The sequence below is a fragment of the Protopterus annectens genome, chromosome 4.part0 (genome assembly GCF_019279795.1).
Source record: "Protopterus annectens isolate FY-2018-M chromosome 4.part0, PAN1.0, whole genome shotgun sequence".
NCBI classification, from domain to species: domain Eukaryota; kingdom Metazoa; phylum Chordata; order Ceratodontiformes; family Protopteridae; genus Protopterus; species Protopterus annectens.
In genome coordinates, this window is record NC_056733.1 from 962,914,633 (window position 1) to 962,938,295 (window position 23,663).

Sequence of the window (23,663 nt, forward strand, 5' to 3'; positions counted from 1 at the left end):
TGATAAAGCTGGTGGTGTACCAGTGTCAAGCCCAAATATTGCCACAACTCAGTTTGAGTTTTGTTTTCAAAGTCTAGAAATGTTACTACAGAAGGATAGAGATTTTCACGTCCATTCTGCACTACTGATATCAAAGCCCTAGTGCGGTCTGTACCAGTTACATCACAGCCCTAGTGCGGTCTGTACCAGTGACATCAAAGCCCTTGTGTGGTCTGTACCAGTGACATCAAAGCCCTAGTGCGGTCTGTACCAGTGACATCAAAGCCCTTGTGTGGTCTGTACCAGTGACATCAAAGCCCTTGTGTGGTCTGTACCAGTGACATCAAAGCCCTTGTGCGGTCTGTACCAGTTACATCACAGCCCTAGTGCGGTCTGTACCAGTGATGTCAAAGCCTAGTCTTGGTCTATTTTTAAGTAACCCGTCAGAGCCTAGTGCGGTCTGTACCAGTGACATCAAAGCCCTAGTGCGGTCTGTACCAGTGACATCAAAGCCCTAGTGCGGTCTGTACCAGTGACATCAAAGCCCTTGTGTGGTCTGTGCCAGTGATGTCAAAGCCCTAGTGCGGTCTGTGCTTGATGTACTTTAAATTAATATGGCCTGGCATTCATGGATCATGGAAGGTGAAGAGGGGATTCTATTAGCTGATCATTTCACATACAGTTTAGCATCAGCATTAATAAGGAATGCCAGTTGATAGTTTTCCACTTTTGTTGGCTCCTTGTCTGGTTTGGGTATCACATCACTGCTGTCCTGGATACAGGGAGGTGTGATCCCTGTAGCAAAAATGACATTAAGCAGTAGCAATAAAGGTATGCATACCTGTTTTTGAGTAGCATGGTGCAAACTGGAGATTTGTCTTGAGAGGAGCCCTGAATTGCAGACTTGATCACTTTCACTGTTACAGGAACTGACAGCTTGTTGTTCACCTTCTGTTCCATTTGGGGTAGCTGAGTTCCTAAAAATTTATCAAAAATAGAATTGTAAGATTGTAAATAAAATGGATTACACACAGGAATAAAATTCTCAAAAAAATCTGCAATGGCTTTAGGAGAGGGAATACTACATTCCATCAATCTTTAAAACAGGGATAGAGAGTTGCCACTGTCTTTGCTTGAGCCTATAAGACAGTAATCTGCTAGACTTACAACCTTATGCCCATGTCTGGACCACTGCTCTTTCCAAATATAACTAGGCCTTGGTTTTCATTAATTGGCCTAATTCAGCTTTCAATAATTTATACTGTTTAAGTATAGATTTGTCTCTGCTGCTACACTTCTTAAAATTTGCCCATAATAACACAACTTTATCATTCAAACTCCGAAGCTCACAATCACACCTACCTTACAATCATACACTGGCAAACATACATATAGCCTGCAGTTTTCCTTTAAAAGATTCCCACCAAACAAAGGTGGATATTCCGTTTAAAGGACAGAGTCTAATACAGTGATGGAGGGTCTTCTAAAGTCACATGGTCCAGTCTGCATCACTTTTACTTGGAAGATAAAGGGATAACTCTAAGAGAACTGCCTGGTGATTAGACAATGCACATGGTAAGGTTGAAAACTGAGTATCAATAGAGAGAAGCTTTTGTAAAATGACAAAAATCAATTTTAAGACTAAAGCTAACTGAAGTAACATAAGTAAAATCTTTATTTCTACTCCTGGTACTCTGCCAACATCCCAGGGCTGTTAATCAGTCATCTTTAGTCTCAGTTATCTGTTTATGCTCTAATATGTATACAAGAACGCAGAGAAGTCCGATCCAATGCAGAATCAAGAATTACATTAAAATCTCCTGTCATTAAAGTTGGAAGCTTAGAATCAGAGAGTGTCAAAGAAAAACAGGTGAGTCTAAGCTTAGTCCATATATATTAAAAATGTCAAATGAGGCCATTTGCCACAGACATTTAATTATTATCCTTCTGCCCTCCTTGCCTTTAATAGCACCCAAGACCTTGCCATCAAGACTGTCCCGTAAATATTCTGCAACCCCTCTCTCAGAAGAATGCGACAGTCTGGAATAAAACTGACCAATTGCAGACCTTCAAACAGCTAGTACGCTGCATTGTTATCTTAATTTTGCTAAATAAAATAAAATAAAATAAGAGTTTTTCAAAAGCACGACCTTAATAATAAATGAATTTAAATCTCTTACATTTATAGTAAGATCTTGCAGAACATACAAAGTAAAATTGTAGTCAACAGTCAGAAAAAAAGAGGAAAACACTTAATAGGCACCAAGGAATTGGGATCCGGAATACAGTCAAGGAATAATGTTATTCAGAGTCTTCTACTCACCAATAATTGCTTTAACAAGATTATGGAGATTCTTGTCCAGGTATAATGTCACAAAAGGAAACACTATTATTATAATTCGGTTTTACCACACTGACATTTCTAGGATATGTTTGGAAACTTACTTTTTCTGCCTTTTGTTTTTTGTTTAGTACAGATGAGGTTGGAGGAAAAGGAATTGGCAATTAATTTCTGCATTTCTTTGGAGCTAGTCTGATGCACTTGACTGACAGACTGAAATGTAGGTTTCCCAGATATTTCTTGGCTTGAAATCATGTCCTAGGGTGGTCAATTCTCCAAAGCATCCCTCTTTTTTGTAAAGATATCAAAGATTTGATGAGTAGCTGTTTTTCTTTGCAGTCTGACTAGACTGTTTCTATCCACAGCATTTATTTATTTATTTATTGGCATTTGTTAACCGGGTTGGTCCAGCTGGGCTTGTGGCCCATTTTCAGTGGAGACCCGAGGAGAAAAGCTCCAAAAAAAAAAAAACACAAACAGTTTACAGAGGATCAAACAGTTGAGTCAAAAATATAGTCAAAATCAGTTATACAAGAAAAGGATGAGGTATGGTCATAGAAAACGGGAAGAAGATGATAAAGGGGCATCTGTTGTAAGAATTGCATGAAATTTCTCAGGGCCCATACAATGTTTAATCTGTTCTTCAGATCTAAATAAAGCTGTATGGGAACCGAACTATTGACCTTAAATACTTGCTGTGGCTCTACTAGCTCATATCAATGATATCGTCTGGACGTGGTTTTTTTAAAAGTCAATACTTTATCTCTAGAGTCAAAACAGTGACCGATTCCCTTCCACTTTAGACTTTAAAAGTATCAGGGAACTAAAGTAACACAGGCATGTTGTTCCTGTAGCATAAAGATCTTACAGAGGCAAAATCTCTCCTTCTATCTATAACTTCAAACATCCTGATAATCTTGAAAAAGGTGAACTCTCTGTCCTTCAGACAGAAATTCCTTGTCTTATTATATCTCCTGAGAATCTCTTACCGCTCAGCTAAATTGAGAAACCTGATTATAACCTGTTGCAGTGGCTGGCTAACCTGGGGGGGGGGGTGCAGTGATCATGTGATCTTTCTACAGTAGTTGTATGGGGGATATTAAATGGTTTAGGCATATTTTCCTGCAGAAATGTGACCATTCCCTCTCCTTTGATAGAGTCACTATGTTTCACTTGCCTTAAGTTATTACCTATGGAATGATTCTTCATATCCTCCAACCTGGCAGCCTACTCATGAAATCCTAGTTTTGAAGCAAAAGCTGTCAAATCTCTTGATTTTGCAAAGCTCACTGCTTCAGTGCCATTGCATCAATTAAAGGTTAGCTCATCATTAGGGTAAGAGCTTCCAACTTCCACTTCAGTGAGTAAGTGCTATCAGTTACAAACCTGGAGATATGGGTCAAAGTATCATTAAATGTGCTTACTAACTCCATTCCAATTGCAACTCAACACCAAGAGTGGTAAAACAGGAGGGCGGAGCCTAGATGGCATTCTGAAAACAGCACTTTTTCAGAGCTCCACAAAATTACTCTAAAAAACAGGAAAATAATAATTTAATCCTAGAAAAAAACATCAGATATCGAAGATAACTATTCTTACTATCATCACACCAACTTTGGGAGATATTCATCAAAATTTTCCTGTCAGAACTAGCTGGAGTTAAATCTTCTACTGTGGAAATGAATTCCTCAAAGAATTCTCATTTAGAAACTACATTGAAAAAAGAAATCCAGTTGATGTCTTCTACACTACAAGAACTATCCTTGAAAATGGACATCTTCAAAGAAAATCTTGAGAATTTAAAAGAAAACTCTCAAAAACAAACTGAAACCTTTAAAGAATTATTACAACATCAGACTAAATTATCTGACATTGAAACATCACTTTGTGACATAGAAGGGAGACTTAAAGAAGAAGAATCCCAAGGTGAATTTATACTGCACCAAAACAACTGGCTTATTCATAAACTAGATGATCTGGAAAACAGAGAAAGGAGAACCAATTTAAGAATCTTTGGGTTACCTGAAAAATCAGAAGGTGAAGACATTATCTTATTTCTAAATGCTTGGTTACCTGACATCTTGGGCTTAAAGGAAGGGTTATCCTATGGTATAGAAAGAGCGCACAGAGCTATAGGGACACCAATACCTTTCTCATCCATCTCCACACCAAGATCTATTGTGGTTAAACTTCTCTTTTACCAGGACAAAGAACTCGTACTTAAATCTGCATGGAGGAAAAGCCCACTGAAATATAAACATTCACAAATCGGATTTCACAATGATTATTCCTCCAGAGTTCTAGAAATGAGGAAAAAATCCTGACCTCTGGTGTAGAACTCATTCACTCCGGAGCAGCTAATTTGAGTGTGCATCTTTAACCCCGAGTGGGCGTGGCTTAAGCCTTTAAAAACTAAGTTATCACCTTAGAGTTCTAGAAAACTCTCATTGAAAGAGGTCAAATATCAATAGAGTTGTGTTTGCCATCACATATGGCTCAAGACAAAATATCCTGGTACCTTGTAAGTAACATGGTTTTGGAATTATTAATGCAAATATGAACAATCCATATTTGACGCCTATAGGAGCAGTAGGGGTTAACTGCAGAAGACGCCTGGAGGAGCACTCGGCTCTACATATCCTGCAAAAATAAGGATTTTCTTTTCAAATGAAATGAGATCTTTTAATAATCTTGAAGAAGCAACCACCTTCATTAAAAACAACAACATAATAGCAATTCCTGAAGACATGGACTGGACTTCAACTACCTCCCTAAAAAGATCACATGAAAAAAATATGGACTGATGTAAAGAAAAAAAACAAAGAACTGAATTTAAAAACGTCTCTTCTACCTCTTCCCTCAAAGAATCAACTAAAATATGAACCACTTGCTAAAAGGACAAAAAAAAGTATGTATAATATTTTTTTTGTATCTATTTGACCCTACTAGATATATTTCTAGCATTTACATTGCTTTGCTTTGGCTTTCTTATTGCCTCAAACTCTAAATTACACTTGTAGTCAGGATATAAGCATTATTCTAAATGTTAATAGCTTTTAAAATAACTGTCTAATCATTATTATTCCTCATTACCCGTACATAGTAGTGAACTGAAAGGATGTGTTACAGGAAATGACATTTTATTATTTTATTAGGTTTTTATGAAAGTCGAGTGCAAATTGGTTAAAAGGCAAAGCTTTATAGGCTGTCACTGCTTTCTGTTAGGTGAGACATTCGAGCTATATACAGACATGAGTATTTTTTTTTTTTTTTTTGTGATTTAGTGTGCTTTTGGGTTAACACGACACAAGTTACATGCTTGCTTGTATTTTAAAACAGCTAATGTTCCTGTGTTTGCAGTTATTTTATACATTTTTAAATTCACAATGTTCTCTGAGCCCGACAACTGTCAGAAAGCTTCAGTGTGTTGTCCGCGAGCCTGCAAAAAGCACTTATTGCTTTACAATAAGCTCGAACTGTCTAATTAGCCATAGTAAATTAAACATCAACAAAAGTTTCCTTTGGTCTTTTAATTAAGCCATTTAGCCTTGAATGAGTTATTAAAATAAAGCAGAAGATGGGGAGGAGTGGATCAGAGGGGATGGTGGGCTTTGGCTAGTGTGACACTCTATTCCCTACTCTCTTACCTGCTTTGACTTATGGGTTCCTTTCTGATGAACAATACTTTTGCCCACGCCAATGCCCCTTCTTCTTCTCTTCACTTTACACTTGAATTAAGAATCCCCTTTGAGCTACTGCTTATTTTTTTTTTTTTATAGGTTCATAGATTAGTACTAAGCTAACTGCCCTTGCGAGCTCTTTTAAGTCTAGCCAGTTATCCCTTGTGAGACTCAAACCCTGCATCTTGTGTTTGCAAGGCAAACACCTTAACCATTAGGCCACCCTCCCAACCATATTAATGATATTAAATGATATTATTCCCTGTGAATCGGAATGGATTTGATGTAAAGTTGAAACACCGCACAGTTTTCATTTTATGTACTTCCTCATTCCTCTTAAAGCGATAGGCACACATTTACTTACTATATTCCTGAATATGAGAAATTAATAGAGAGAGGTAGTAAATAGGTTTGGAAAAAGATGAACAACTTAGAGAAATGGGGAAGGTAATAAGAGACCAAGATTGTGACCAATACACTCTTACTTCTGACTGTCACATATACATCATTGTATAAATACTTGGCTATACACAAAGTTGTTTAGACATTTATCCCCAACTTTTTTTTTTTTTTTTTTTTTTGTCAACTGACTTTATTGTGACAGTATTAATGCCTGGTTTCTTCATTATCAACTTCCATTATTATGGGCATTAACTATGCCTGCTTTATGTGTTAGACACTGTAAATAAAGAACATTGTCCTTTCTTATCATTTGAAAGTATTGAAGTTTACTCTTGGTATTTTTCCTAATTTTAGTAAATTCACTGTTTTGCCATGTGTCTTCACAAGGGCAAACACTTGAAATATAAAGACTAGGTAGAACACGATTCAAATTAAATAGATTGAATAGTTGAAATGATGAACATCACATAATAATTCCAAGATTTTATTTCTCAGAATATTTAATTTTTTTTTCTCCAAGGCATGGTGATTACTGAGTTGGTATATAAATACACACACACATTCTTATACACACACACTCACCCTCACATACACACATACAGACATACATACACACATTCACATACAGACACACATACCCACACGCACACATACACACACATAAATTAATAAACAAAGAGTGTGGCTAATTTCAGCACTTTAATGTTTGGTTTTCAACTAACTGTCCCGTACTCTTTTCTGTTGTCTCATATATTTTGCACTACTCATTACATATTATGATATAAACTATGTGTTAATAATACTTTAAACAATTTTAATCTAATCAATATTGACTTTATGAATAAGAATATGTTTTAAAGATTAGAAGAAATAAATAAAAATGATCAAAAAAAAAAAAAAAAACTGTCCCCTCAGAATATCCCAAACATGCACATATATTAAATGAAATTTTATGCAGTTGGGTTGGATGATATCCTTACCGTCACTAAATGACAGTTTGCTATGTTAGATTCACTAAAGACCTAGACACTGTATGAATCTGCTAGGGAAATCACAATTCTCATTCTGGTTTATTATGGTTACTAGAGCGACCCTATCTCAATATCTATGAATGAATGGTGCACAGGTACATATTACCTGCCCCTTGTCTATATTACTCATTGTTTTAAGGCCACCTTTTTAGAGCAATCATCTGTCGTAGACAAGGATTGATTGTGCACCACTTTGCACTTGCAAGTCAGGTAAAATCCATTATATAAATTTATATATAAAGTTGAAAACATGCAAATACTTGTAACTTGACTGAAGTATGAGATGCAAAAGACGATGTAAACTAGAAGAAGACTCTTACTTTTTAGGGTAACACAGGTTTTATCATACATTATTTTCTACAAATGAATCTATGTACTCTTAAGATTTTTTGTTGATTATAAGTTGAAATAAAAGATGAAAATATGCACTGTGTTGCATATAATACATTATTCCTCAAAACTCGAGCAAAGTTTTGTTTGTTGGAATACTTTAGTTTAGTTGTAATGTAACTTAAGTTCCAATTGATGGGTGATCTGGTTTGAGTTGTTAAAGATGTACAATTAATTATATAGTAAAGGGACGGAATACACTCTGAAACTCATAAAATGTAAGCTTTTTTGAAAAAAATGTAATAGTTGAATTGATATTGGATTGTTGAACCACTTCACACTGAATTATTTGTAAAAGAGTTATGTAGTTACTACCTTCTCACATCAGAAACTCTTGTTAAAATCAATTTGGTTACAATTCAAAGAAAATCAGAAATGTGCTGACCACATAATCATTATATCAGTTAAGAAGTGATGAAACACGAAACTGAAAAGTTTTGCTAATAATTAAGATTGTGTTGAGAGTTGAATTAAGTACCTCTTTACTCAATGGAGATATAGTTATTTACTGCAAATTTAAAAGAACTCCAGTAAAATTTTAAGGAGCTTAAGAAAGAAAAAAGTTTGGTTGTAAGGCATGAAGGTTAATCTGATAGATATTCTATTATCTATCAGATTAGGAATGTTTAACATTCCGTGGTCATTAGAAAGTTTTTTGAAATGTTGGATTTTTTTGTTATATATAGTTTTTTATGTATTGTTTAAGTTCTTGTTTTTTCACCGGCCTGAGTGTGATCATAACCTATACTTCTCAGTAAAAGTATCCAATCTGACATTAATATTTAAGGAAGATAAAAACAGTCTGCAATCTCAATATTATGGAAGATTCCTGAGTTCTATTTATATATTTGTCCTTTTGATTTAATTAATGAGTAGAAACCTGTCATTTTTATCCCTTAATGTTAATAGTTTGAATAAGCCAGCGAAGAGATCTAATCTATTGAGGTACTTAAAATTAAACAAACCACAGGTAAGTTTTTTCAAGAAACTCATTTTAAAACAGAGGATAAACATATTTGGTGTCCAAATGAATATTCAACAATATCACATTCATCATACAAATCAAAAACTAGAGGAGTAATGATTCTTTGGAAATTTATTTTTCCCCAAATTATCTATAATTTTGAAGACAAAGAAGGTTTAATGGCATTAGTCACATTGAAATTTAATAAAAGAATGTGGACACTGGTGAACTTATATTGGTTTCCTGGCATAGGGACTAAGACAGTTAAAACACATCTAGACTTTATTAGTAATTCTTACAAAGGTAATTTAATAGTAGTAATAGTAATAGTATTGAACAATTCTGAGACCACAAATCTAAGAAATCTTCGTCTTGTTCCCATAGCAAAAATATTTTAAAAATGGAGTGAAACCCTTAATTTAATCGACACTTTTACTTTCAAAGAGATTATTCACTATTATTCTCACATCAAGATTTTAGATTTAGGACACAAACTAGAATTGATAAACTATTTATCTCACAGGAGTTGAACACTAAAATAATAACATTTTCAATAATCCCTTGCCCTTTATCTGATCATAATTCTCTCGTTTTAAAACTTCAAAAAGATTTTAAAAAACTAACCCACATAACAAGAATACCAGCTTATTTCACAAAATTAAAAGAATTTAAACCTTGGTTAGAATCAGAACTACATTTTTAGACGCTAATTACTCTAAACAGATAAACATAGTTATGATATGGGATGCTTTTAAAGCTTGTATATATGGCAAAACTCTTACATGGTTTAAAAATAAATCAAAATAATGGGAATCAGAACTACATAATATACAAAAACAGCTAATAAAGGCAAAAAGCAAGGATCTAACACCTATGTCTAATAATAAAATGATAATTGATGAACTAAATAAAAAATATAATGAAATCTTAACCCACAAGACTAATTTGGCTTTAGAAAAATTAAAATTAAATGCATAGTCCACATCTCCTAGACATCTTCATAACCTAGCTCTAACAGCTAAAAAGCAATCTAAAGTAAATAACATAATTAACATTCTTCATGAGGGTAAAAGTAATAGAAAAGTTTCAGACATAAGTGATATACTTGATGCCTTCAAGTATCACTATACAAAGCACTTTGGAATTATAAATTCTCGCAGCAATATTTCAAATTTAGATCTAATTTCTTCTAATAGTAAGAAAATCCCAGAAACATTAAAACTAGAGTTACAGAAACCAATCTTACACAATGATATTACAGAAAATATTAAGAAAATCAATAGTAATAAAGCTCCAGGAATCGGTGGTATTATAATTGAACTCTATAAAATTTTTCCAAATTCCATAATCTCACTATTTCATGAAACTTTACTCGAAATTCAAACACATAATTCAATTCCACCTTCTTGACATTACTCTTTAATCACACCCATCATAAAAGAGAATAAAGACTCTACATTATGTAGTTCCTATAGACCTATTTCTCTTCTCAATAATGATTATAAAATATGTATGTCAATCCTTGTCAGCAGAATCAAAAAAAACATAACCCATATTATAAATGAAGATCAAGCTGATTTTATCCATAACAGGCGAACTAATGATAATATTCAAAGAATCCTAACTATAATTGACATCTTAAGTAGAAATAATCAGGAAGCACTATTAATTGCCTGTGATATAGAAAAAGCATTTGACTCTTTAAAATGGGACTATTTATTTAAAATATTAGACCTCTATGAATTTCCTCACACATTCATTTCACTGATAAAAAACATCTATAAAAATAAGCAAAAATAAACCCCAGCAGGACAGAAGATCCACAAAACATGTTTATTGAGCGCTTTCATTTGGTATAATACAAAACTTCATCAGAATATCTTCTAGACGCTGACTTACAGAGATCAGACCTTTTAGACTTTCAGTGACTTCTAACAACAAAATAGTTTCAAGCTTCCTTTTAGAGCAATTCCAAACTTACCTGTATAAATCTTCCTGAATGTTACTGAAAAACTAGAAATGAATAGGAAAGTTTCATATTTGTTATGGACTAGGAAATGTATTTCTAGGAAATGGCTTTCTAAATCTAAACCAACGTTCAAAGAATTTTTGAACCTTCTAAACGAAACAGCATCGATGGAAGTAAAAGTAAAAGAGTCAAGAATTATTCCTAAGAAATGGAGCAACAATCCATGGAAGAAGGCATCTCATCTTATCGAAACTTTGAGAATGGATTCAGTCTCTTCTTGAAAGCTTGGTATCTAGAAGTTGAAAGATAAACTTATATCTAAAATATCTGCATATTTGACTCAGATTGGTTTAATATATAAATTATACTCAGGCCATTGTATATAATGTAAATATTCAGTAAATCTTGTTATTATTTACATCTTGATTTTTCTTTTGGATAATTTACAAGCAGTCTTGTTACAACTTCAAAAAATCAATAAAATCTTATGAGTAAAAAAGAGTGGTAAAATATAGAGCAGCGTGCAAATAAGTAATACTTTTATTTTGGGTCTATGTCAAACCATAGAACATTTTCTTTCATGAAGTGCTATTCATCGAGACCATAAGAGCAAACATTCCATTAAGCAAATGCTGATATCTCCAAAATTCAAATCATCGAATTGCCACACTTGGCTAACATCGCAGCCATTATAATAACCCGGTGATTAAAATAAGTAACAGAAAACAACAGTCTTTACAGTCACCATACATCCTATACAAACTGCACTACTGAACTGTATAACAGTTCCCTTGAAATTTAAACGATAAATACAAATAGAACACTTCTTCAACAGTACCCAACATGAAGGTAAAATAGCACCTTAAACATGAAACCCTATATATCCCAACACAGACAGCAGTAAAAATAAAATGCCATTAATGGTGCACAAGGCTGAACGTGCTAATTTATCTACACCTTTAGAAGTAGAGTGATAATAGCTGTTAGGAAAGATTGCACATCATAGTTGTCTCTATTGCCAAGCACTAGTTGTAGAGGTTTATGGCTCTCCACAAGCTTACATTTTTTTAGGGAAGGAGGACATCCTGCCAATAACTGCAAATGCAATTTTTCAACCTTATTTTGCTCCATAACAAGTACAGAGAGAACAGCAAGAATATCAGAGATTTTCCTCTCTAGTTAACAGTGAACTTGTCTATGCCATTCTTCTAGATAATTCTGTTTGTGTGGTAAGCACAGCTCATTCAAAGCTGAAATAGTCCAGAATTTAATAGGAAACAAGGGAGGAAATCTTGTCTAAGTAGCACTGTGAGAACTAACTTTACACAAATGACCTAGCAAGTAAACATCTGCAAAGAACTTCAAAATATATTTACCCTCAGCTGGAAATAACTTTGATAGTTTATGAAATGCAGCTTCAGATTCTTCAAGAATGAGAAAGCAACTATTTTTTTTACATATAGTTAAAAAGTCATAGATCTACTATAAAAGGATGATGACCTAAAGCTTGAACTTATCACCATATGTTTGGAGCAAATTAAAAAGGCACCCTTTGTGTCCAGCTTACTAATATTGTTCTAAATACTTTTTATTGCAGCTAGTTCAGTCACAGAGCACATACTTCACATTTGCAGTTACCTCACAAGTAGCAAGTAAGTAAAAATACACTGCCACATGTAATTGTAAGCTTTCATAGATTTCATAGTCATCAAACAGTACACTACTGGAAGACGTGTCACAGCACCACCATATGAGACCACACCATGCATATTATGAAGCTGTCTACTAGTGGAAGATGTGTCACAGCACCACCATATGAGACCACGCCATGCATACTATGAAGCTGTCTACTAGTGGAAGACATATCACAGTACCACCATATGAGACCACGCCATGCATACTATATAGCTGTCTACAAAACTCCCTTTAGTTAAAAACACACCATCCATAAACCATTCTGGCAAGGTACATAAATCATGTAAATTTTCTTTAGTTGAAAAAATAAGAACATACATATTTATGTGAATATCTACCATGTGCTTTTGCATAAGCATTCCACATTTTAAATTACAGCTACTTACAGGTACTCTGCTAAGAGATGTGGGATTTTTGCTATTTGATAGCATTCTTTGCCATCTAACATGATTAACTTGCTGCAACATAGCCTTTCTAGTCCGGAAACAAACTGTACTTTCTAGCGGTGTGCCAGCAACAACATCATCTACACGTAGACAAGGAGTATTTCGACATAGCATAGCATTTTCTTTCAGCTGACTGCATGATATAGATTTTTCAAGCTCAGCAGGATCAGATCCTGATAGTAGATAGTAATATAGTAATATAGTAATATTAATATAGTATAGCAATATATAAATAGATAGTAATAACTCTTCCTTTACACTTTTATTTATACTTTAAATTACATCAATACATTTTATTTTTTACTACCTTCTCTGTACAGATGGTCATCAATATGCAATGTGTCTCTATTCCTCTGAGATTTAATACTAATGTACTCTTAACACACTGGGAATGCTTTGTGAATAATACTACTGTACTCCTAACACACTGGGAATGTTCAGTGAATAATATTACTGTATTCCTAACACACTGGGAATTCTCGGTGAATAATACTACTGTACTCCTAACACAATGGGAATGCTCTGTGAATAATACTACTGTACTCCTAACACATTGGGAAAGTTTGGTGACTAATATTACTGTACTTCTAACATACAGGGAATGCTCGGTGAATAATACTACTACACTCCTAACACACTGGAAATGCTCGGTGAATAATACTACTGTACTCCTAACACACTGGGAATGCTCAGTGAATAATACTACTGTACTCCTAACACACTGGGAATGCTCTGTGAATAATGCTACTGTACTCCTAACACACTGGGAATGCTCTGTGAATAATACTACTGTACTCCTAACACACTGGGAATGCTCTGTGAATAATACTACTGTACTCCTAACACACTGGGAATGCTCTGTGAATAATGCTACTGTACTCCTAACACACTGGGAATGCTCTGTGAATAATACTACTGTACTCCTAACACACTGGGAATGTTCTCTGAATAATACTACTGCACTCCTAACACACTGGGAATGCTCTGTGAATAATACTACTGTACTTCTAACACACTGGGAATGCTCTGTGAATAATACTACTGTACTCCTAACACATTGGGAATGTTCGGTTAATAATACTTCTGTACTCCTAACACACTGGGAATGCTCTGTGAATAATACTACTGTACTCCTAACACACTGGGAATGCTCTGTGAATAATACTACTGTACTCCTAACACACTGGGAATGCTCTGTGAATAATACTACTGTACTCCTAACACACTGGGAATGCTCTGTGAATAATACTACTGTACTCCTACCACACTGGGAATGCTCTGTGAATAATGCTACTGTACTCCTAACACACTGGGAATGCTCTGTGAATAATACTACTGTACTCCTAACACACTGGGAATGCTCTCTGAATAATACTACTGCACTCCTAACACACTGGGAATGCTCTGTGAATGATACTACTGTATTCCTAACACATTGGGAATGTTCCATTAATAATACTACTGTACTCCTAACACACTGGGAATGCTCTGTGAATAATACTACTGTACTCCTAACACACTAGGCATGCTCGGTGAATAATACTACTGTACCCCTGACAGACTGGGAATGCTCTGTGAATGCTATTACTGTACTCCTAACACACTGGGAACACTCAGTGAATAATACTACTGTACTCCTAACACATTCAGAGTGCTCTGTGAATAATACTACTGTACTCCTAACACACTGGGAAGGCTCGGTGAATAATACTACTGTACTCCTAATACACTGGGAATGCTCGGTGAATAATACTACTGTACTCCTAACACATTGGGAATGCTCTGTGAATAATACTACTGTACCCCTGACAGACTGGGAATGCTCTGTGAATGATACTACTGTACTCCTTACACACTGAGAATGTTCGGTGAATAATACTACTGTACTCCTAACACATTTGGAGTGCTCTGTGAATAATACTACTGTACGTCAAACACACTGGGAATGCTCGGTGAATAATACTACTGTACTCCTAATACACTGGGAATGCTCGGTGAATAATACTACTGTACTCCTAACACACTGGAAATGCTCTGTGAATAATACTACTCTATTCCTAACACACTGGGAATGCTCTGTGATGTTTCAGCCATGAAAGCAGTTTAGTGACTGCCCTACGCACATCAGACGTTTATATTGATACTACTTATACACCACCTTCATATGGTGAACTGTTGTACGTCATATTTCATTTTAAAGTTATGCGTTCATAGAACACTATTGCAAAGTGGATTGTATTTTTTACAGTTACATTGCATACTCACAGATAAAAATATATACTTGATAAAGTTTAATACATGTGTGATTGCTTGCTACTCTATTCGTAACTGTTAAAGTAATAATGCATTACATATCATACTGCTAGCAGCTGGCCAACTAATCTAATTCAATGTGACAATATTCCCTAAAAGAAATGTTTGCTGAATGGAATGTTCGCTCTTGAGGTCTCGATGAATAGCAGTTCACAGAAGAAAATGTTTGATGCTTCGACACGGACCGTTTTATTTTATAGTAAACAAGATAAACAATAATGACTGACAAATTACCAACAAATTATTGACTTCATTAGCATCTAGGCTAGGAGCAAAGGAATCACTCTGTTACCATTCTGAAAGATAGGTCAGCCCCCCTCACTTTCTTATAGACTTTTGAGGGGAGATATCTGTCTCGCTTACCGTGTCATTAGGTGCCTGGTTTTCCTGGACCTCCTGTATCTCAGCAAGTCCAGTGACACCACCAGTACTAGAACCAGGGACCTAAATGTTCACTACCCGATAAATAAAGTCTCTTGGTGGAACAGGTTTATAACATAGTACCTCCTTATTGTCTGGAATAAAGTCCCCGTACACATTAAGCGGGGTGCCTCACTATCTTTTTTATACATAACCTAGATGACTGGATGGGTATCTAAAAAGCACTCTAGGGTCAACCTGTATGGGCCTCCTGGAGATAGGAGGTGGAGCATGGGGAGTACTAACAGGGTGAGAGATGTTATAAGACTCAGTGACCTTAGAATATCTATGAATCTATGAAGCTAACCATGCCATATATAATGTCTTGGATCAAAATTAGAATGACCACAATAACAACAGCTTGTGTGATTGTGTGTGCATGTGTGTATGTGGTAGATATGCAGGCACATGTATGTATGTGTGTGTGTGTGTGTGTGTGTGTGTGTGTGTGTGTGTGTGTGTGTGTGTGTGTGTGTGTGTGTGTGCAACTGCATGCATACATGCAGTTATGTGAGTATGCATGTGTGTGTCTGTGATTGTCTGGGCACAGCAAAAGTCTGCTATACAGGTTATGTTGACTTACAAATTATTTTTATTTTATGTGCAGTTATATAGTCATAAATAACTTTCCCTTAACAATACAAGTGCCAAGACAGCCCTGCCTGAGATGTTCTGGAATTTGCCATGATACAGTAGCCACATGAAGAGCTGTGCTGGGAAATTCAATTTACCATGATATCATCCTGAATAATATGCCACTGCAAAAACAGTGATGGTATCTTTGGGCAAGTTTTACATGTTTTCTGCTAGTATTAACTCTTTCCAAATCTAAGATATTCATGTCACTGAAGCCTTATTCGGATGGGAAGTGTTGTAATATGAGGCTGACAGTCAGTCAAGTATGATGCAATTATGATGTAAGAACTCTTAGCAGACAGGCAGGTATCCGTTGAATCTCAGAGATGAGGTTTGTGGTCATGAATCAGCTCCAGTGCTATAGCAGAAATTTCCTTGATTACCACACTAGAGACTTCACTGTCCCTTGTCTATGAGTCTTTGTTTTCCTTGTTACTAAGTTCAGTAGCGACAGAAATTATTGTAGCCACAACTTGGGTGGGATCATAACTGAAACACACAGTGTCATGTTAGAAGCAGACAATATGTTTTGTTTTTAAATGCAGCTCTTAAAACATCACCCTAATATTTATCCAGTGAAGGGTAATTCCTGCAGGCAAGACATATCTGAAAAATACAGCCTTGAGTTTGGCATCCATTAAAAACTCAAGATGTTATTTTTGTTGTTTATTTGCTAAAGCAATATAGTAAAATGTTTATCTTCTGTGTTTTTTTACCATAGCTGTGTCAGCAAAAGCCTTGAAAAATGCAAAACAGTTAATTTCATGCGCTATCACAATGGAAATGGGTTCTGAGGGTCTTGCTGTCAGAGTTTGAATTGGACCTCAAGAGAAAAAACATATTTTGATTTCAGCTCTAATGATGCAATGTTTCGTAGACCTGAATAGCAGGCATGGAGTTACACTTGCCTGGTACGCCACGCCTGCAGCGACAGACTGCTTACCATTATTGTGTCGTTATTTTGCAGCTTCTTATCCATATAAAATAAAATTGTCCTGCAGCGATTAGTTATAAAAATAGTTTGCATGTCTGCATTTTGCTGAAATGTCCTTCCACTATACTCATGGAGTTTTTTTAAAAATAAGTTATTTTACTGAATGGGGAGGGGGGGGGCAGTTGTGGGTAAGCAGCAGGTAGGTGGAGTGTTTTTATTCAGAGAATGTTAATAACTGTACCGTGGGCCTGTTTTTTAAAAAATGTCTTTCTTTATTTCTGTAAATCACAGTTAGATACTCACTTGCTATTTGTCACCCATCCCCCATTCCAGTCCCAGTGCACGTACTGTTGCTTGACTTCATCTGGAAACTTCTGAACATTTGCATTCCTTTCTGTTATGCTTTAGAGTGGTGAGCTGTCATGTCTGCTCTGAATAATGATGCTTGTGACACTATAGGGTGGTGTGGGTAACTATGGCATTTCCTGCTACATTTCCTTTCAACAAAGTAGAAAATACTTCTTCCAGTAAAGTAAGATATATAATTACTAACTAGAGGACACAGCGTACACAGAGCTTAGTACAAAGAGACAAATGATCAGGGGCTACTAGTACAACATGGTGTACCTTTCTTAGCTAATGTTCAAAGTGCAGGAATTCCCATGAAAACATTCGGCAAACTAGTCTGATACTTCCAAACTGAGGTGACTTACCTTATGAAATTAAAAAAAAAATATATATATATATATATATATATATATATATATATATATATATATATATATATATATATATATATATAAACAGGATACATGGAGCCCAATACAGCTAGTTTCCAAAACATGACTAGGATCTGTCTTGGTGATTAGGCCTAAACATTTTTGGATCTTGCTAGTCTGATTTCAAGAACCCACCATGAACCTGTAAAATATGGACCCCTGGTCCACTGTAATACCAGAAAGCCAAAATTATAAGATGTCCAAACAAAACTTTTAATGTAACTCATAGAGGTAGGTTTAGCAACAATTTAAAAACAGAACTTTCATTCCTTATAAAGTCACTGGAATTTCATCAGAATTAGTAAGGAATCATAAAGAGGTTTTTAAATTTCATAGAACAGTCGCATGTTCTAAAATCATGTGATTGATAATCCACTCCTCCAATATACTTTTAAAGATGAAATGCATGTAAAAATCTCACAACATATGTATAAATATTTTAATAAATGTGCATTTACAAACATTAATCAGATTCGACTTGTTTTGTGGATTCCTTTCCTGAAGATTATTGGTTATCTCCACCTTATTGATTCATTTGATCCCCACATCTTTCCCTGGAATCATTACTCTGTATCACCCCATAGATAGCTCTGTTTTCAGGAAAAATGTTTTCTTCTAAAGCTAGGCAGTAGGTGGAGAGAGAGTCACATTCCAGCAGACCATCAGTCATGGCTGACTTTGATGTTTCTGCATGTTTTCTTTTCCCTTCCCCTTTCAGCTGACAAGCATAGCACAGTATCTCCCATGTGGCAGGGCATTTTTCTGTACCTGTCATAGATATCTTGCAGTAGAACATTCTTTACCTGGGCTCACAGTCCTATGTCCCACCTTTTGTTGCAGAATGTGCAGCTGTAGAACTTGTACAAAACAGTACTCTTACAGCAAGATCCCACCAGCTCCCTTACACCAGGAATTGGTAAAGCCATTATTGGACATGCACTTTGACCCTGGCTGGTTCCTCCAACACTGAAGCTAAAAATTAGTCAGGGTTTTATATGGCGTAATCAGGGTTCTATTCCTTTAACAATAGTAATCCTGTTTATTAACCAAGTAGGGCCACTGGGCATAAAGTCCCTTTCAGGAGTAACCCAGTAGCAATGTTTGGTTTAGTGACTTTGTTCAAGGTCATACAGTAGGCAAATGAGGATATCAAACCCTGTACCATGGCAACTGCAGCTTGCAGCCTTAATGGAGAACAATGGGATTCCATTACTAAATGCTCAACTTCTCTGCCCTTTTTCTTTCCAGTCCCTGATATGAATAAACAGCTTAGCAGCATTTAAAATATTTTTAAATGACAGTTTCTCCTCACTAGAACAGTACCTTACCATAGTGTGCTGGTTTCACTTTCAAAAAACAACTATTGCACCATGGTAAAGTTTGTAGTAGTCTCCAAATCGCTGATGTCAGAGCGGCCTCCAAATCCCCATTGTTTTCTAGCGATTTCCTTCCCCCAAGCTGACTTCAACATGACCGTCTTAGCTTTCAATGCAAATCCCACCCATGCTGTGATGTCACAGCTGCATGGTCCTTCTCCCATGCATAGAGTGCAAATCCCACCCATGCTGTGATGTCACAGCTCCATGGTCCTTCCCCCTGCATAGAGCACTGAACTACAGCTGCTGTAGGTTAGGTAGCGCTTTTCTGTGCTGGTGTTGCTTATAGGTTCTATTTTGTCATAGCAACCTTTCCGAGCTTCGTGAGCAAGTCTCTCTTAATTTGCTGTTCTTATTATTTGTTACCAGGTAAGAACTTACTTTTATTTAGTATGCTTTTTTAACTGCTCATTTCTGAATCAGACCTAACATTCTTTGCCATCTGAATATCAACTGTGTTTAGTTTGAGCAATATTTAAAATATTCCCATGTTTTTTGTCCATTGTTTCTGTCCCCCCACCCCACCCCCCAGTTCGTAGGGCTTTGTCCACATGTCTTGAGAGGCTGAGCAGTATGACATCAACCATGATAATTTAACCTTATTCCTACATAGATGTGAGGTTCACACTAGGATAACTGCACTTATGGACCATTTTGATCCTAGCCACTGACCTCATGTGAGAGTCAAACCCTGTACCTTGTGTCTGTAAGGGAAATACTTTAACCATTATGCCAACCTCCCACCTGACCTCACACCTCTGTAGATCAAGTGTTAAAGGCCCCATGCTAGGCAAAGAACACAGCTTCCATGGTTCCTGATAGTACCCCAGACCGTATTCGGCATCATCTCCAGAAAGAACTAGCCTCACCATTGAGCACCCTATTCAATCACAGCCTAAGTACAGGCTTCATTCCAGCAGAGTGGAAAACTGTCATTTTCATCTCCTTGCACAAAGGTGGTGCTACTACTGACCCTGGAAACTATCACCCCATTAGCTTCACAAGTCTGATCTGTAAACCCATGGAGCATATTATTATGGATCTCATAAACAAGGACATAGGCAATCTCCAAGCACTTGACCCTACCTAGTTTGGATACATCAAGGGCAGATCTTGTCTGTTGAACCTAGCTGATTTCTTTGAGATTCTCACCAAGGCACTGGATGAGGGAAAGTCAGTACATACAGCTTACCTTGACTTGGCCAAGGTCTTTGACACAATCCCCCACTCAGGCATCATTGAAAAGCTAGCACAACTTGCCTCCACCTCGGATAGCAGGGTCTACTTTAGATCAACGAAAAGTCAAAATGTTGAATGTTCACATGAGCGTAAATGCAGAAATTTGATGTTTAGTTTTTTGAATGGCAGTACAGTGAGGATCGGAATATTTGCCCTTTCCTCACTGTAGTGCGATCTCAGAGTTGGAATATATATTTAGCGAGGGGGTGTAATAGCGATTTCAAATTTCTGCATTTACACTCATGTGAGCGTTCGACATTTTGATTTTTCGTCTATATAACACAGACCCTGATAGCAGACCTGTCATTAGTGGAGTTCCCCAGGGATCTGTTCTGGGATCTCTCCTGTTTGCCATCTACTTCTCAGAGGTCCAGGCAAAGACAAAACACCTGTGGCTGACCAAGTTTGTGGATGACTGTAAGTTGGGTGCTGTCACTGACTCCCAAATTATGTTAACATACTGCAAGAGGGTCTCACAGCCACTAATGACTGGTGCCAAAGTCATGGCCTGAAGTTAAACCCAAAAAATGTACCATCATACCTTTCATCAAAACACAGCCCCTATTGATTACCACATAAATGGCAACCCATTAAGCATACAATCTATGGTGAGAGACCTGGGCACTCAGGTTGATAACAACCTCACATTTGACCATCATGTAGTGGCAGTGGTCAGAAAAGCCTTTTACTTGGTTCATCTCATAAGTAAAGGGATTGCATCCAGAAAAAAGGAGCTTATTACCTCTCTATACTCCCTCATTAGACCAGTAATTGAGTATAATGCCCCATTTGGTATGTACCTCTCCAAACATCTGCACGAACTGGAAAGACCAAAGAAATACCTCACAAAGAAAATCCATGGCCTCCAACACCTGTCCTATGCAGACAGGCTCAAATCACTATCACTCTACTCGGTATCATACAGATTGTTCAGAGGTGATCTGTGTCTCACCTACAAGACAATCTCAGACTCTGCCCTACTAGAGATGCTCCATTTCTGCAAGTCTAACTCCTCATGCATTACCCGCTCAAAAGTCCTGAATCTAATATACAACATCAACAAAACCTGCTGAAGAGACAGGTTTGTCTCCCAGAGGCTGCCCCATCTCTGGAATAGACTTCCCATACACGTCAAACAGAGCACCTCACTGACCATCTTCAAGCACAGCCTTGATGAGTGGATGAGAAACCACAAATTTGTCCCAGAGCTTCCACCCATGTTCCTCACTCACAGGGGTGACAGGTGCTGACTGAGGTTGCTTTTTTGGGGATAAACTCAGCTAGGCTTATAGGGGCCCCAGGGCCATTAGCCCAGTAACCTCCTATGGTCCTGGCCACAGTGTCCCAGGGCCATTAGCCTAGTAACCTCCTATGACCTGGCCACAGTGTCCCAGGGCCATTAGCCCAGTAACCTCCCATGGTCCTGGCCACAGTGTCCCAGGGCCATTAGCCTAGTAACCTCCTATGATCCTGGCCACAGTGTCCCAGGGCCATTAGCCCAGTAACCTCCTATGATCCTGGCCACAGTGTCCCAGGGCCTTTAGCCCAGTAACCTCCTATGATCCTGGCCACAGTGTCCCAGGGCCATTAGCCTAGTAACCTCCTATGGTCCTGGCCACAGTGTCCCAGGGCCATTAGCCTAGTAACCTCCTATGATCCTGGCCACAGTGTCCCAGGGCCATTAGCCCAGTAACCTCCTATGATCCTGGCCACAGTGTCCCAAGGCCATTAGCCCAGTAACCTCCTATGGTCCTGGCCACAGTGTCTCAGGGCCATTAGCCCAGTACCTCCTATGATCCCGGCCACAGTGTCCCAGGGCCATTAGCCCAGTAACCTCCTATGGTCCTGGCCACAGTATCCCAGGGCCATTAGCCTAGTAACCTCCTATGATCCTGGCCACAGTGTCCCAGGGCCATTAGCCCAGTAACCTCCTATGATCCTGGCCACAGTGTCCCCAGGGCCATTAGCCCAGTAACCTCCTAAGATCCTGGCCACAGTGTCCCAGGGCCATTAGTCCAGTAACCTCCTATGGTCCTGGCCACAGTGTCCCAGGGCCATTAGCCTAGTAACCGCCTATGATCCTGGCCACAGTGTCCCAGGGCCATTAGCCCAGTAACCTCCTATGGTCCTGGCCACAGTGTCCCAGGGCCATTAGCCTAGTAACCTCCTATGATCCTGGACACAGTGTCCCAGGGCCATTAGCCCAGTAACCTCCTATGATCCTGGCCACAGTGTCCCAGGGCCATTAGCCTAGTAACCTCCTATGGTCCTGGCCACAGTGTCCCAGGGCCATTAGCCTAGTAACCTCCTATGATCCTGGCCACAGTGTCCCAGGGCCATTAGCCCAGTAACCTCCTGTGATCCTGGCCACAGTGTCCCAGGGCCATTAGCCCAGTAACCTCCTATGGTCCTGGCCACAGTGTCCCAGGGCCATTAGCCCAGTAACCTCCTATGATCCTGGCCACAGTGTCCCAGGGCCACTAGCCCAGTAACCTCCTATGGTCCTGGCCACAGTGTCCCAGGGCCATTAGCCCAGTAACCTCCTATGATCCTGGCCACAGTGTCCCAGGGCCATTAGCCCAGTAACCTCCTATGGTCCTGGCCACAGTGTCCCAGGGCCATTAGCCTAGTAACCTCCTGTGATCCTGGCCACAGTGTCCCAGGGCCATTAGCCCAGTAACCTCCTATGATCCTGGCCACAGTGTCCCAGGGCCATTAGCCCAGTAACCTCCTATGGTCCTGGCCACAGTGTCCCAGGGCCATTAGCCCAGTAACCTCTTATGATCCTGGCCACAGTGTCCCAGGGCCGTTAGCCCAGTAACCTCCTATGGTCCTGGCCACAGTGTCCCAGGGCCATTAGCCTAGTAACCTCCTATGGTCCTGGCCATAGTGTCCCAGGGCCATTAGCCCAGTAACCTCCTATGGTCCTGGCTACAGTGTCCCAGGGCCATTAGCCCAGTAACCTCCTATGATCCTGGCCACAGTGTCCCAGGGCCATTAGCCCAGTAACCTCCTATGGTCCTGGCCACAGTGGCCCAGGGCCATTAGCCCAGTAACCTCCTATGATCC